The sequence below is a fragment of the Chinchilla lanigera genome, unplaced genomic scaffold (assembly GCF_000276665.1).
Source record: "Chinchilla lanigera isolate Chin_1 unplaced genomic scaffold, ChiLan1.0 scaffold00095, whole genome shotgun sequence".
In the NCBI taxonomy this organism is placed as follows: domain Eukaryota; kingdom Metazoa; phylum Chordata; class Mammalia; order Rodentia; family Chinchillidae; genus Chinchilla; species Chinchilla lanigera.
This window is the reverse complement of record NW_004955496.1, coordinates 1122306-1136867: the sequence shown is the minus strand read 5'-3', so window position 1 is coordinate 1136867 and position 14562 is coordinate 1122306. Positions and strand designations below refer to the sequence as shown.

Sequence of the window (14562 nt, the reverse complement as noted above, 5' to 3'; positions counted from 1 at the left end):
TGTGGACACCGACAGTGGGCCTGTTTCTACTGTTAGATCAGAATAAACAAAATTCTTCCCAAAATATGGCCTTTCCACACACATCACCCAGATTCTCCTTCTAATCTTCCAATGACTCTCAAGGCCCCTTGCTTCGGGAATTCCCACAAAGTGCCGGGGAGAAGCTGGTTTCTTCTAACAGGCTCATTTCACCTGACGGGGATTTATGGTCACACTCTGCAGTAATCACTTCTGTCACTTAACTTTCCAAAAGAACTTGACAGTTCACATGACCCCTTAAGGCAGAAAAGTGGTTTGGAACTTCTCAACCAGGAACAAGAGAGGAGGGAGATTTTGAGACTTGTATTTCAATAACTGGTACTAATTTATCCTACAGGTGTTATCAGTTGGGTAGGAGTGAAAGTCTGCCTTGATTCTGCATTTCTCTTCTAGCAGCATGTGAAATCGGAGCCTTTCATTCCAATGTTTTTCTAAACACAGAACATGTTTATCATACAAATCAACAACAAGCACAGACATTAACGGCCTCCAGTGTCTGTGGCTCCCTCCCTGGATGTCCCCTCTTCTCACCCAGTTCTATTTTGAGGACAGTTTTAGGAAAACCCAGGTTTCCAGGTTTTTAATTTTATTCATTCTGTGGGTATTTTTCCTCTTACTTTTCCCCATGTTAGGGACATGCTTTTCTTTTTAAGAGAGCCAATAAAGTTAGGTTTGTCGTATGAAGACATTTTTAGCCCTAATGCCTTTCATTCTTGTTCTTTAGCATTGCAATTTTTCAGGAAGCAATGCAGAGGAAACCATCTCCCTTTTGCCAAATCTGTACTGATAAGGCTATTAAGTGGCTGTGTAGTTTTGAAGTGACCTATGCCCTCTTTCTCTTCTCTCTAAGTAAAAGTCTTCTAAACACAGACTCTGGACAAACTCAGAAATACTACAAGTTGGAAAACAGATGTGTACAATTTGCTTTTGTTTTACTATGGAATATGAGTTTAAAATGTTATTAGATGGTAAAGTGCCAGCATCTTTCCATCTGTGACTCATTAGCCCTATATTACACAGTCCGAATTTTATATATAAACCTCGTATTTATGTAACAAAGAACAAAAACAGATACAAACAAGATGTCTACGGAGGATCACAATCTTGATTAGTGGTGATAAATCATAATGTCACTTGAGACATGATTATCTAACAAAATAATTTTAAATTAAAAACCTTTTAACACAGCAACATGGTAGGCATTACAAATGTTTTGAAATTTAAATGTATAAATAAGTCATTTCTTGCACTTATATTTGAGCATGACCAGCTTGCTGTGTCAACATATTTTCCGAATGTGCACCCAAATAAAAACATTAACTTTTATTATAACTTTTTTGGGTTTTGTATTAATGGGTTCCATTTTGACAGATTCTTATATACACATATTTTGTTCATTTTCATCCCACTTGGTTGGGCTCTGATGTGGATGAGATCTAAAAAGGGAGGTGGATTTGTAATTCTCAGTTCAGACAGTTCTTCCCTGAATAGGAACTCTACCTGACCAGCTCTACCCATGCTGGTCTTTATTTCCCAGTCAGTTGCCCTGTGAAAATGCTACCAACTAGCTGCTTACAGAGACACCTGAAAGATTTCACAAAGGACTTTGTAGGTTTCATGCAGCAAAGAAAAAAGAAAACAGGCAAAAGGATTCATTTCAGTTTCAACAAAAGTCTAGGCTGTAACACCCTAATACCCTGAGCTGTTCAGAGTGGGAAAAAGTATCCCTAAGGGTAAAACCAGTGTCCCAGGGCATGGCTAAAGGCAATAATCAACATGGTACATTTTCCTGAAAAGTCAATTTTTATGGTAAATACTTTAAAACATTTTAATCTAAAGCAATATATTCTGGGGTAGAATACAAATTTGCACACTTTTTAAAGTAGTATCATTTGATGGGGACCACCTCCAGCTCACAGGTAGACTCTGTACACTGCTTGCAGGAGTTAGTTTGAAAAGCCTAGTGCTGAATATGTATCTTTAGTACACAGCTTCCTGGCTATAACTGCTAGGCTTTCCAGGGTATTCATATAGAGAACTCACTTTTCCATTAATTATTCAACCCCTTCCTCAGTATCATTAGTCATAGTCCTTTCTAAATAAATACAATGAACATATTTCACGTGGTTTTACATCTCAGAAAACTTGTCTGGTACACAGATGGTTGGAATGGGTGTGGGAAAAAAAGTGTCTCTTGAAAAACATGGAGAAATGATCCAGAAGAAGCTGAAATACTGAAATAATTTGCATATAATTTTACCCCAAAATATTTTGAATTCTAAAGGAACTAGACGTACAAATATGTAATATGTACTAACTTATACATCTCACGTTCTTGCCCAAGAGCTTAGAGGCTGAAAAGAACTTCATAAAACCTCCAGAGATACGGTGTCATAGGTAACCATTTCAAAGTTAGGATTTTTCATTATTCAAAGGGAGCTATATCCTGCTTCATTACCTTTTGGAAAGAAAGGTGACATATACCCCAAAGGGATGTTGAGCAAATAAATAATTCATAAGAACCGCTTCTATTTAGGGGCCATAAATCCAAGGTGTTATTGTCATTTCTACTGTATGCTCAGTAATGATGAGTGTTATACAGTTATATTATAGTGAGAAAACAGTATTCAATAAGGCAATAACACAGCCAGAAATGTAATTCTCAACTTCTAATTCCAGACTTTGCCTTTATGCAATTTATGAATTTACAGTTTTCTTTTACTTGTTTCAGAGTTTAAAATATGAGCAAGCTTAAAAATTGACTAACACTCAACAATGTGTAAGAAGCATTTGTTAGAGCCTTCTGTGAGGCATTTGCTGTGTTAGCCCCAGGGGGACTGAATGGCGAGCAGGATCCCAAGTTCATAATGTTTAACATCCAGTGGTGAGATAGGGGAAAATAAACAGGCAGTAACAATACCAAGCGATAAGTATTATGATGGCAAAATTGGCTACAAAGAAAATTAAATGTGCACCCAATACTGGGAAGACTTCCTGAGCCAGGTGAGAGAAGTGTTGAAGGTTGGTCCAGCAAGACTCAAACTTGCAGAGATGCAAGGATATTGCTTCAACAGTCTTTGTGTAGAACTGTAGTCCAGAACTAGCAGAGGGACCAACTGGGCTTCCAGCATTATTAGAGCAGAGTTATCAGAACTCGTAATTTTGCTAAGAACACTGGGAAGATGAGGGGCAGAGGCTGGTCCTCAGTCACCAGTGTAAAACACAGAAGGGCACTAGTGGGACACTAGAGGAAGGTGATACTACCAACGATGAATTCAGTGAGGGATTTGCTCCGATTGAGCTGTCCAAGGATGGTGAAGAGGCAGCAGTTGGATAAGCACATGAAAGAGGAGAGGTGAAATCAGGAGTCAAATGGCTGCATGAAGCTACCCAGAGAAAAGGTGTAGGATAGGCTCCTGGGGAAGACTTACAGTGGGGGGATGGGCAGAGGAAGAGGCAACTGCCAAGAGGATTCTAAGGAGCTGCTGTAGAAACAGGAGGAATGTTAACTTTTTTCATAAATATATGTAGGTAAATGACTCAAGATGACAGACACAGACCTCTTTATTGCTTCATTAATTATGCTGCATGAAGGTATAAACATGACCAACAGTGAAGAGGCCAACAATGGCCAGGGTCACTGGAAATGGATGCTCATTAATAAGCACAAGGGAGTATAACTCAGGTTGTCCAGGTATGGAGAAAAGGCAAACATATATTTTAACTACAAAGGGCCAAGGTACCTCAGCAGCAAATCATGTTAGAAGAAAACAATGCATTGTGCTAAGAAATGAAAATCTTCATATTTTTCCATAATGCACATGATCATGATTCTGTTTGCTGAAAATATATCATGCATTACAACATAACCACTACAGTGGGCATGTCTGCAGGATAAAAGTAAATATTCCTGAAAGCTGATGAAATGATTTCTAGCAAAGAGAGACCAGATGGAGAAATATCATAACAGAGCACAAAAAACATTTAGGTAAAAGAATCACTTTAGTTTAACAGCAGAAACTGTTAGGAGGCTAAATAAAGAAGACATTAAAAGAAAAAAATTGCTGTTAAATTGTTCTGTATTTCAGTAGATAGTGGAATCTCTGTGTTTGAAGAGAAAAATCAGTTGTGTGAGGCTAAGTAGCTAAGATGATCCTTTCACTAAACAACATGAGAATTAAAACCCTGTGAAAGTCAGAATTTATAAATTATGGGAAAAATTGATCTATGGAAGTATTAATTATGCAAAGAATTATTATTTGGTTGGATATATTTTCAAGTTGCTCAGAAAACTAGACATTTTATATAAACTCTAAGTCCCATTCTATTATTTCTATCATAACTATTAACTCTAGTCACTGTGGTATGTCTTTTTGATAAAAGTGAATTTCATAAATTATGTAAGACAGAATAATGCAACTTCTGTATTGGCAAATGTTATTAAATACTCACATACTACGAACGTTATTAAATACTCACACATCTACTAAAATGCTACGTAAAGATAAACTACAAAATATCTATGTGCCTGAGCAGAAAGATGGCAGAGAAATTCCAACACTGGCAAGTGCAAAGTATAAGAAAAATTGTCTGAACTACACTTATTGGGCAAGAGGTTCAAACTGTCTTTTAAGGATTTCCTGGGGTTTTTGAAAAGTATTTCCTAATGACATACAGCTAAGAGATCAATAAAGGATGAAACCCTAGGAAAAGAAGTAGGAGTCCTGAAGAGTTATTCTGGCCTGAGGGAACCAGAGAAGGGCAGACATGGGGAGAAAAACAAAACAGCCTTGTAGTCTGGGAAGGTGAATGAAACAAAATTTGTAAAAATTTTTATATTAGTCACTTTCTGCCCCTGGAACACAGTACCAAACATCCACAGCTTAAAGGAGCACAGCTGTATTTGGCTCACAGTTTCCCATGGGTTCAGTCCATGGTCAGCTGTCTCCAAGACAGACATGCATGGTGCAGGAAAACTGCTTATCCCATGGCAGCCAGGAAGCAGAGGGTGGAAAATCTGAGGACAAAAATACACCCTCCCTGGTCATGTCCCAGGCACACACCTCCACCTGGGCCCCACCTCCTACTAGCAAATTCAGCTGTGAATTCAGCAATGGAGTAATCCATCGATAAGTCCAGTGCCCCATGAGCCCATCACTGTCCAAAAGCTCCACCTCTGAATACACAAGACTTTTGGGGGACATTTTATATCTAAACCACAACTATGTTATTTCTATAAAGTTTGCTATGATTGGATCTGAAATGTTCTTTCTAAATGACCATCCAGAGAACAATCTTGTCTTAGGGGTTTAAAATAATAAATGACAATGATAATGATGATGATGGTAATGATAGCAGTTGAAACTCATGTGATACTATGGCCAGGTAAGGGCCTTATAAGGCTTAGCTTATAGGAGAAGCTGTCCCTATGTGTCCTTATATGTCCCTATGTGCTAAGGGCCTTATAAATAATAGTGCTGTTAATCCTTACATCAATCATGAAAAGCTGAGGTACAGAAAATTTAAGGGTTTTGCCCTCCTATGAATAAACATCAGGATCAGGATATTCCTACTGCCTTGGAGCTCCATACTCCACCAGTTTAACTATTATATTTTCTGTACATACTTTATAGTCCTTTGCTTAGAAAAAATAAGCAAGATAGACCTTACCCCAGGCCTCATGCAGCTTTGAGCATAAGCAAAAACACAGACACTGAACAAGCTACTTCAAATGGTGCAGGTGTCTTCTGATACACCCACCCATGCATTTTTCCTCCTCTATTTTTCTATTTGCTTGCCCTCCTCCCTTTCTCAGTCATGCTCTTAGGTGACCCTTTTCCTTATTTCCTCAGGTTAGACACAGGGAGGCAGAGTGGAAAACAAAACTTGTCTAACATTTCTAGAGACCAAAAATATCTAGAAAGACAATCAACTGCCAGAGGAGAAGATCTGCCACCTCAAGAGCAGGATTCCAGTTCTACTTCCCAGCAGTGCCCCAGGGAGCCAGGCTAGCTCCAGCAAGAAATGTCTGCAAGGCCGGAAGGATGATGGGCCTAGGGGAAGCCTTGCTAAAGCCTTGCCCGCCCAGGGCAGAGCACAGGAGCAGCGCGGGAGACTCATGCCCCGCAGTGCAGCAACGATGCACTGTAGTGAAAGAGTGCACAGATCTGTCAAGCCACACTGCAGCCTCTGCTGAAGACCGTGTAGACTGAGAACTGAAGACTCACAATCATGAAACAGCCCTAGAGGATGAGGGAAATGTGGAAATCCCCAGGAGTCTGCTGGACTGGATGTCTGCCATTTTGGTCAGCTCAGAAGAGTGGAGACTCAGATTCACAAACCATGTAATTACAGAAAATCAAGCCACGTTTCTTTCTGAGTTTTGGATTGAGATTCATAACTCTAAAGTATGGATGGTGACTATTAACAAAACTGAAACTGTAAGAGGACCTGGAAAGGGGACCTAAGCTAGGTCAGGTGGACAACGAGGACATCTCCAAGGATGGGACTTTAAGTGGGGACCTGCAGAATGGATGACTATGAGACCCTTGGTGGCTGGCCACTTCTCAGGGGGCACTGACACTATTCCTTCCTGATAGGATTGTCAGGATGAATCCTGGGACCAAACAAAAATCTCTTTTCCTTTTCTGAAGATGCACTGGATCTACACTTGGTATTTAGTATTCCAGGTACTTGCCCTTGAGGCCCAGACTCTAGCAGGCAAGGCTAGGATACAGGCAATGGCTCTAGGCTGTAGAATGCCTGCAGAAGTGCAGAGCAATGAAAAGAATTCTTTGATGTACCAACATGTCCTGCATACATGTCTTAGACCAAATGCAATACAGGAGTTGTAGGGGTTCAAGTCTGGTGGAAAGGAAGAAGTATCTCATGAATATCAATCCAAATGGAAAATCTTCCACATTTGTGCTCTGGCTAGACAGCCATGCAGCACTTAAGCACTTCTTGTCTGGGAGAAGGAGTGAGGCTTGCATAGTGGTGGAATTTTTAATGGGTGAGGAAGGGTGAATAGGAGTATGATGGCTGAAGTGGTATGTGGACTTGAGGCCTCTGGAAGAAGCTATTCCAATATGAAGCACTCTAAGCTCCAACACTAGTTGGAGCTAAGGCACCTATTTCTGAGGGAATAGCATGGAAAAATCAATAGGACATAGATGCCACAGTCTTTAAACATACTTAAAGGTGGGGAACATTGGGCAGCCGTGAACACTGCTACACAATGAAGGGGCCACCCTTACAGGCTTAAGAAACACAACCCCAGCTAAGTCTGGAGGACTTTACGAAATAAGAGCCAGCTTGTGATTTCTTATCTGCTATCCCCAAATCCAAAGTCTTGGAGAAGAAAATATTTTTTCATAAATTTAAGTCATCTTTAAGTTTCTCGCAAACATATATGGTGATAAAAACTTACATGAACAGATGTGAGGCTATTTCTGTCCCTGATAACCCTTTGTAGTGTGACTCTGCACGTGTCCCACTGCAAAATTTGATGGCATAACAAGAGTGCCTTGGCCTCTGGGAGGCTGTTACACAGCATGCCGTCAGTGTCTGAGCAAGGTTAACTTCCTAATTCCTAGAAAACTAAATTCTCAAGCACGGCTCCAAGATATGATAGTGAACCTGGTCCAAAGTGGATGAGAATGGGCCCTTTAGCAGGATGAATGATTACAGAAAAAGCACTAAGTTTTAGATTTAAGACAAAGAATTTGTCAATATTGGTAGGTCTGGAAGTACTCTAGCCTCAGTATATGGCTATATGAATGATACAGTTTATAAAAGTTTTTAGCAGTTAAAGATACATTACTAGGCTAAGGATATAGCTCAGCAGCACAGAGCCTGCCTGGTAAAGGTACATTACTTTGTATTTTGACATTATATATCTATCAGAACTAGCTGGATCAACTGTTATCTGGCACTTATCTTTTAATTAATTGTTCTTACAAATAAGCTCATTTATAATTAGCATATAATTAGCATAAATGAAAAAGGAAACCCATGAAAATTTTGTTCTTTTATGAAATAAAAAACCCTCTCCAAAGGTCTTGTTTGGAATATCCATTTGATCACCAAACACTGCATCATAATTCGCTTAAATCTCTTTTTTAAAAAATCCAAAAACAAACTTTAACTTGGCCCCCTCTAAATTTCATCCAAAATGCATTTGAAATATAAGTTTATGAGTTGAGACCTTCCAATAATAGGTATTTAGTTCTCATGAAATCTTCCTTCTAACATGACAGGACATCACAGTAGCACACAATACAATAATATTTTGCACTGATGTTTCCATAGAACCCAACGTACCCTCAGCTGAGGTTGCCCAGACAAACTCAACTTGAATGAACACATGCATTCTCTGAAAGGAACATGCGTCTGGCAGAGGAGGTAGAGCATGGGTCAGAGAAGAGGGGGTTCATCAACACAGGGGGTTCATTAGCTGTCAAAGCACTGGATACTGAAGGGAAAATAGGCAACTCCAGTTGCCCACGAGAAAAGCTCAACTTCTCAGTTTTCATGTGGAGCGAGAAAGCTAAAGTGCCTTGTTGATCCCCAAAAATTCAGTTAAGTGTTGTAGCTTAATGGTGTAGGCTAAAGTTCCCTTGCATGGGATTAGGTTGAATTTGGGCATGTGCACTGTGGATGGTAGTCTCTTTTCTTGTTCTAGCAGAATGGGTAGATAAAAAAGCAGTCAAGACTCCGTGGAGATTCAGCTACGATGGACAGGTGATCATCCTTCACTTCCTTCTCTGCCTGGAAAGCTCACCACTTTTCTTATAGTTTATCTCACAGTAAATGCTTAATAGCCTTTAGGGTACTTGAACTTTTCAAGAGAGATCCTAGCAGCAAACGGGATACTTGGTGAAGTCACCAGAGAGTAATTTTGCTTTGGGTAGTCCTATCGTAGGTACTTTCTCCACCAGTGAATCTGGTACCATTCTCTAATATTCTCCTTTAGTTGTCCTCCTCATTTTATAACATTTTCATAGAATTTGTTTAATTACACAAGAATAAACTAGAGTCTACAGTTTGAAGATACTCTTAAAAATGCAGGTTTTATAATACAAATTCTATAAGTCAGGGTATGCCTGAAGCCCTGTAATTACCTTTGATGTCACTCATGCGTACTGGGGTACACACTGATAGCCGTAAGGATGCAGCAGATAATTCACAGAAAGAAGCAGGTTTAAGGCAAGAAGAAGTGAGAGGACTAGGCTGAATGGGAGGGTAGAGGCTGGGCTGAAAAGAAAACTACTCTGTTGGTTTTTGCCGCAGATGAAGGCAGAAGAGCGGTACTACATCTTTACCAGATTCATGAAGAAACCAGAAACCCAACTTAATAAAAAGGTCAAGTACCAGGGATTTTAAGTTTAAATACCAGTTGCTGATTCAAATTTAAATTAAAATTTTATAGTCCAAACTAAAATATATCTGAGGGCAAGATTTGGACACAGACCATCAGGAAAAGGTCTGTACTCTTGTGTTTTTGAATGTTAAATGATCACCAAGCAACTGGAGAAATGCTCTGCCTTGGAAAGGTAATACCTCGCTCCTTAGCATCAACAACAGAATAAAGGGTTACGAGTTCTCATTCCATCAGTGCCACACTGTACTACAGAGCCCTGATTCCTAAGTCGTCAAAATGTTAAAATAGGGTTGTTATGCAGTATTTCTAGGAGGAAGAAGAGCAGAACAGGTGTAATTCCTCTTTGAGAAAGCAAGTCTTGCTGGGCATGGTGGCGCACACCTGTAGTCCCAGCTCTCAGGAGGCCGAGGCAGGAGGATTGCTGTGGGTTCCAGGCCAGCCTGGGCTACAAAGTGAGTTCAAGGCCAACCTGAACTGCACAGTGAGACCTTGTCTCAAAAAGACAAGAAAAAAGAAAGAAAAAAAAGACAGAGAGAGAGAGAGAGAGAGAGAGAGCAAGTCTCACATGCTGGTAGCAATGGATTTGTTTAGGAGGAGGCCCCTGATTTGAGCTCTTGAAGATGCTGTTGTAATCTATGTGAGAAGCCTGGTTTCTTTGGGAATCTCAGAACAGTTTCCCGACTTCTATGAAGTTCAACCTAAACTTTACAATGATATGGGTATTAGAAGTCATAACATGACATTTCTACTTCTTGGGTTTAATTTCATGGTTGTGGCTGATGATGTTGTCATGGAATGAAATGCAGTACATTTTTATATTGAATTGAACATCATATACTATAATGTATATGGTTGAATTTTTAAAAATAATATATTTGCTCACAAAACTTACTTAAAATAACTACAATTTATATGTATATATATATATATATATATATATATATATATATATATTTTTTTTTTTTGCTCCAGGAATTGAACTCAGGACTTTGCGCTTGCCAGGCAGGCCCTTGTGCCACTGGGCTATATCCCAGTCCTACAGTAGTAATATTTTTACCTCTAATTATTTTTATGTATTTATATTTCAAATACCTAGATAATACAGAAGCCAAAATATGTCAAGAGTTAACCATCTTAGAAAGTTACTGAAAATTATGGTTCAAAGTAAGCCTTGTGTATGATTTTTAATAAGGTCAGTTCTCTATTTAAATGTACTTAACGTTCTGTTTATCAAAGAAACTTGCTCATATATAACCGAAGCTACATTTTTTCTTCCTATGATTTCATGAATTCAAAATATAATCTTTCAGCCAGGTGTGGTGGCACACACGTGAAATCCCAGCACTCAGGAGGCTGAGGCAGGAGGATTGTCACAAGTGCGAGATCAACCTAGGCTACAAGGGGAGCTCCAGGTCAGCCTGAACTGCATAGTGAGACCCTGTCTCATAAAGACTATCTATTTATCTATCTATCTATCTGTCTATATCTTTCAAGTTAGCAAATACTACGTTTGTTTACCAATAAATAAAAATTGAATGACAGTGTTTGATGTTTGAAAGCATATGTAGTAAAGAAAAAACTTTCTCTGATGTTTTAAAAGATTTAAAAGCAACAGCCTGATTTACAAAATACAGATGTATTTTATAGATCTTAGTTTTTTTTTTTTTTTCTTAGATGGGTCTCCAATTTCAGTACCCGTAAGAAACAAAGTTTATGTTTTAAAAACCAGGTGGTATCTGGGGGACTTAGATAAGGTACAAGTTATATCACTTCATCAGCTACAACTCTGATGACTCCCATATGTGACTAAAAAATTACGAGATCTGTGCCTATCATGTCATGACTGAAACTCAATTGCTTATTTTGACATAAGCCACTGTCAACCATTCTCTGTGGGTGACATGGGATACTGGCAATTTTGGAACAAGAGGAGAATAATCATTTAACATGAAGCTTATCATTTAACATGAAGCTTCTTAACATCACATTCAGCTGAGGTGAGGACTCATAAATCGTAATTGTACAATTGACCATATATCTTGACTTCCAAAACATTGGAGAAGTTAATGTGGAAAAAGCCACGCAACTAATTTGACTATGAAAGAAATATTCCTAAAGGAGATGTCGGAATTGACTTCTTCAAGGTATCATTATCTGATTTGTGAATTAACAGGTCAGAGAGACTACTCTTCCACTCTTATTCTTCGAAAGACTTCTTTCACTGTAACCATCTAATTAGGTATAAAAAAAGAAAGGAATAAGGAAGTGAAGGTTAAACCAGGGGTTAATATAGAAGAGTTGGCACAGAATGTTATCATCTGTGTCAGAAGCAGTTTTGGGAGAAATTCTACAGGCAGCAAAAGGAACATTTTACTAATCTCCCCAAGATGAATGCAACTATTATGTATCACAAGCACATGCCAATAAGAATCAGAAACAGAAAAGCAATGAAAGAGTAGGCTTGTTTTTCTAATCAACTAATAATCATCAATAGTTTATAGAATAAAGTAACAGCAGCTATTTCCTATTTAGTTTCCAGTGCTCTGTCAAACAGAAAAACATATAGCTAGTTGCATTAAAGATCACTACTAATGTGGGTAGTATTCATCAGGAAGAAAAGTAGATACTTTGGGAATCTAAGTGTAACTTGGGCTAAAGAAATGACTTTCCAAATCATGAACTTTTACCAAAAAAGTTCTTCAACAATTCAGGTCATTTTCTATCTTTGTGAAAAGTGGGAGAAGTAGTGAAAGAAAAAAAAGTAGATCCTACAAACAGACATAAGTTCCATCTATGTTTCTAATACTAGAATAAATGATTAAAAAGATTGTGAAAATTTATCAAAGAATCCTAATTTAAAAGTATTATATTCATTGCCTTTTTAAACAAAGGATTATTAGTAGATGATGCACATGTGTAACTGGATTTCAGCAAAAGTTCTGTCAAGGTTTCTTATACTGTCCTTAGCTACAAAATTCAGAAATCTGATCTGAAAACAATAAAAACAGTGGACTTATACCTGGCTGGACAATTACTCATGTGAGAGTGTTTGCTAATCACAAAATTCGTGACCTCAGTCCTGATCCATTCAACATATGTATCGATGCATCAGGTTGGCTCTCTAACATATGTGGCGTGGGAATGTTTGGTCTTTATGTGCTTCATTCATTTCTCTATTTCTTTATCACAGAGCTCCAGAAAGTGGGGAGGAGAGGAGAGCTAATATTTAGTGGACTGCAGAATCTGTATGCAGTGGGATCTCAAAAGGACAAAATGATAGTCTACTAATTACATGGGAATTAAAGGAACAATATGGCGATTCAATAAAGGAGCTATCCTGTGTACAATTGAGGAACTATACATTTATAACAGTAAAAAAAAAAACTTAAAATCTAGAGTGACAATAAAATTATATACTAGTCTATGCTATGCTGTTTAAAGCTAATCTAATTCCAGGTGTATTAAATATAAATAATTGTTAATACACTACTTTACTCTGTCAGACTACACCTGGAATAAAGGGCTTAATTTCTGAGCATTTAGCTTTTGAGGAGGATATATTCATATAAGAACATGCACAAAGAAGAATCAGAATGTGAAAGGGCATAAACTGTCATAGGAAGAATACAGGAGTCAAGGATGGAGCCGGAGAAAAGGAAACAGGTTATGAGACAGGTATTTTAAACAGACTTAAAATCGAATGTAAAGCACAAAGCATCAACCCCACCAACAGAGGGTGCACTGGGGTTCTGCTGGGCCACAGCTTCTTGAAGGATCTCACCTTGGGGGTTTGGGACTAGAAACGCTTTGGGTTCATTCCAACTTTAAGTGGCAGGGCTTCTATACACTCACAGACTGTCTTAAGGAAGAGACATCAGTTCATAAGGACTCACACTAAATATACCAGAAGTAGAAGACAGCGAGTGTTGACTCAAACACAGGAGCAATAAGATCAGCCAAAGGAATGCTCACAGCACTCTGTGATATTCAGGGCTGCACCTATTGAGAATTATCTGCGTGGTAAAAAAGCAAGCTCCCCACCAGAGGTGTCTGAGTAGGCCCCAGGAACTGTAAACTCAGGATACCTTCTGGGGATTGGTTACTGATTGGCTGGATGTAACTTAGGTTTATTTTGCAGCTGTATGAGACAGTTTGACAGAGCAGCAGCTGAATTTCTCTTATTCATATCATCTTTCTCTTTCACTATGCTGTTAAAATAGGACAAGCAGGATTTATCTAGAAACGCTTTCTGGCACTGACAATGTTTTAATTCTAATAAAAGCTAGATTGCAATTCCTATATTACTCAACAGTTAAAAACACAGGAAATTCTTTCCCATACATGCAAATATAATCTATCTTAAAGGATGCTTTGTGTGCCATCTTTTTTCCAAAGCCTTTGGACTAGCCCCTCAAAGTTTGAACTTGGTGGGTTCAGAGAAATTAAGTTTCTATTTACTTTTATGTCAAAGAGGACCTAGGGGGAAAAAAAGGGTCATGTATTACTGATCCAGATTTGCTAATGTTGCTGTAAAGCATGATTCCAAACAAATCATGAACTTGTTTATTATTGGTTAAAAAAATACAGCAATTTTGTTAGAAGTGTTTGTAAGGGAAGATGTTTCCATTAATCCAAATGTAGAACCACAATAACAAAATCCCGGCAAACGTGTATAATGCGTTAAAATAGAACTTTTTTAGAAGTATAGTCACTAGTATTATAAATAACTATTTGACTCCAACAAGAAACCATGAAACTAAATTAGTATTAGGGTTCTAAATAACCAAAAACTTCAGCTGTGATCTATTTAGATATCTAAGCTGTATCATCTTAGGTAATAAACATATATTGTTAAAGAAAGAAAACCTACAGGAAATTCTGAAATGTAGGGCCACATTTCTCTTTAAAGCAGTCACTCAGGTTCTATCCTTCAAAGTCTGCGAGGTTTCCAATCTAAACATATATAATTAAAGCACTAAAATATATCTTTTAAAACACTATTTGGATGTTACTTAATTGCTAGCTGAATCTATATATGACTTTTCAAAAATTGTTATTTTATCATTTATATAATAAAGAAAATCTTAAAGATAGCATAAATTATATTAGAATCTTGATATAAAACTACCAAGCATTAATTT

General features: G+C 38.1%; 1 protein-coding gene across 8 annotated transcripts in view; it reads right to left on the bottom strand.

The window, feature by feature from the left end:
• Positions 1–14562, bottom strand: part of Col25a1 (collagen, type XXV, alpha 1) — a 415634-nt gene that overhangs the window by 118240 nt on the left and 282832 nt on the right. The gene's annotated exons all lie outside the window — the stretch shown is intronic.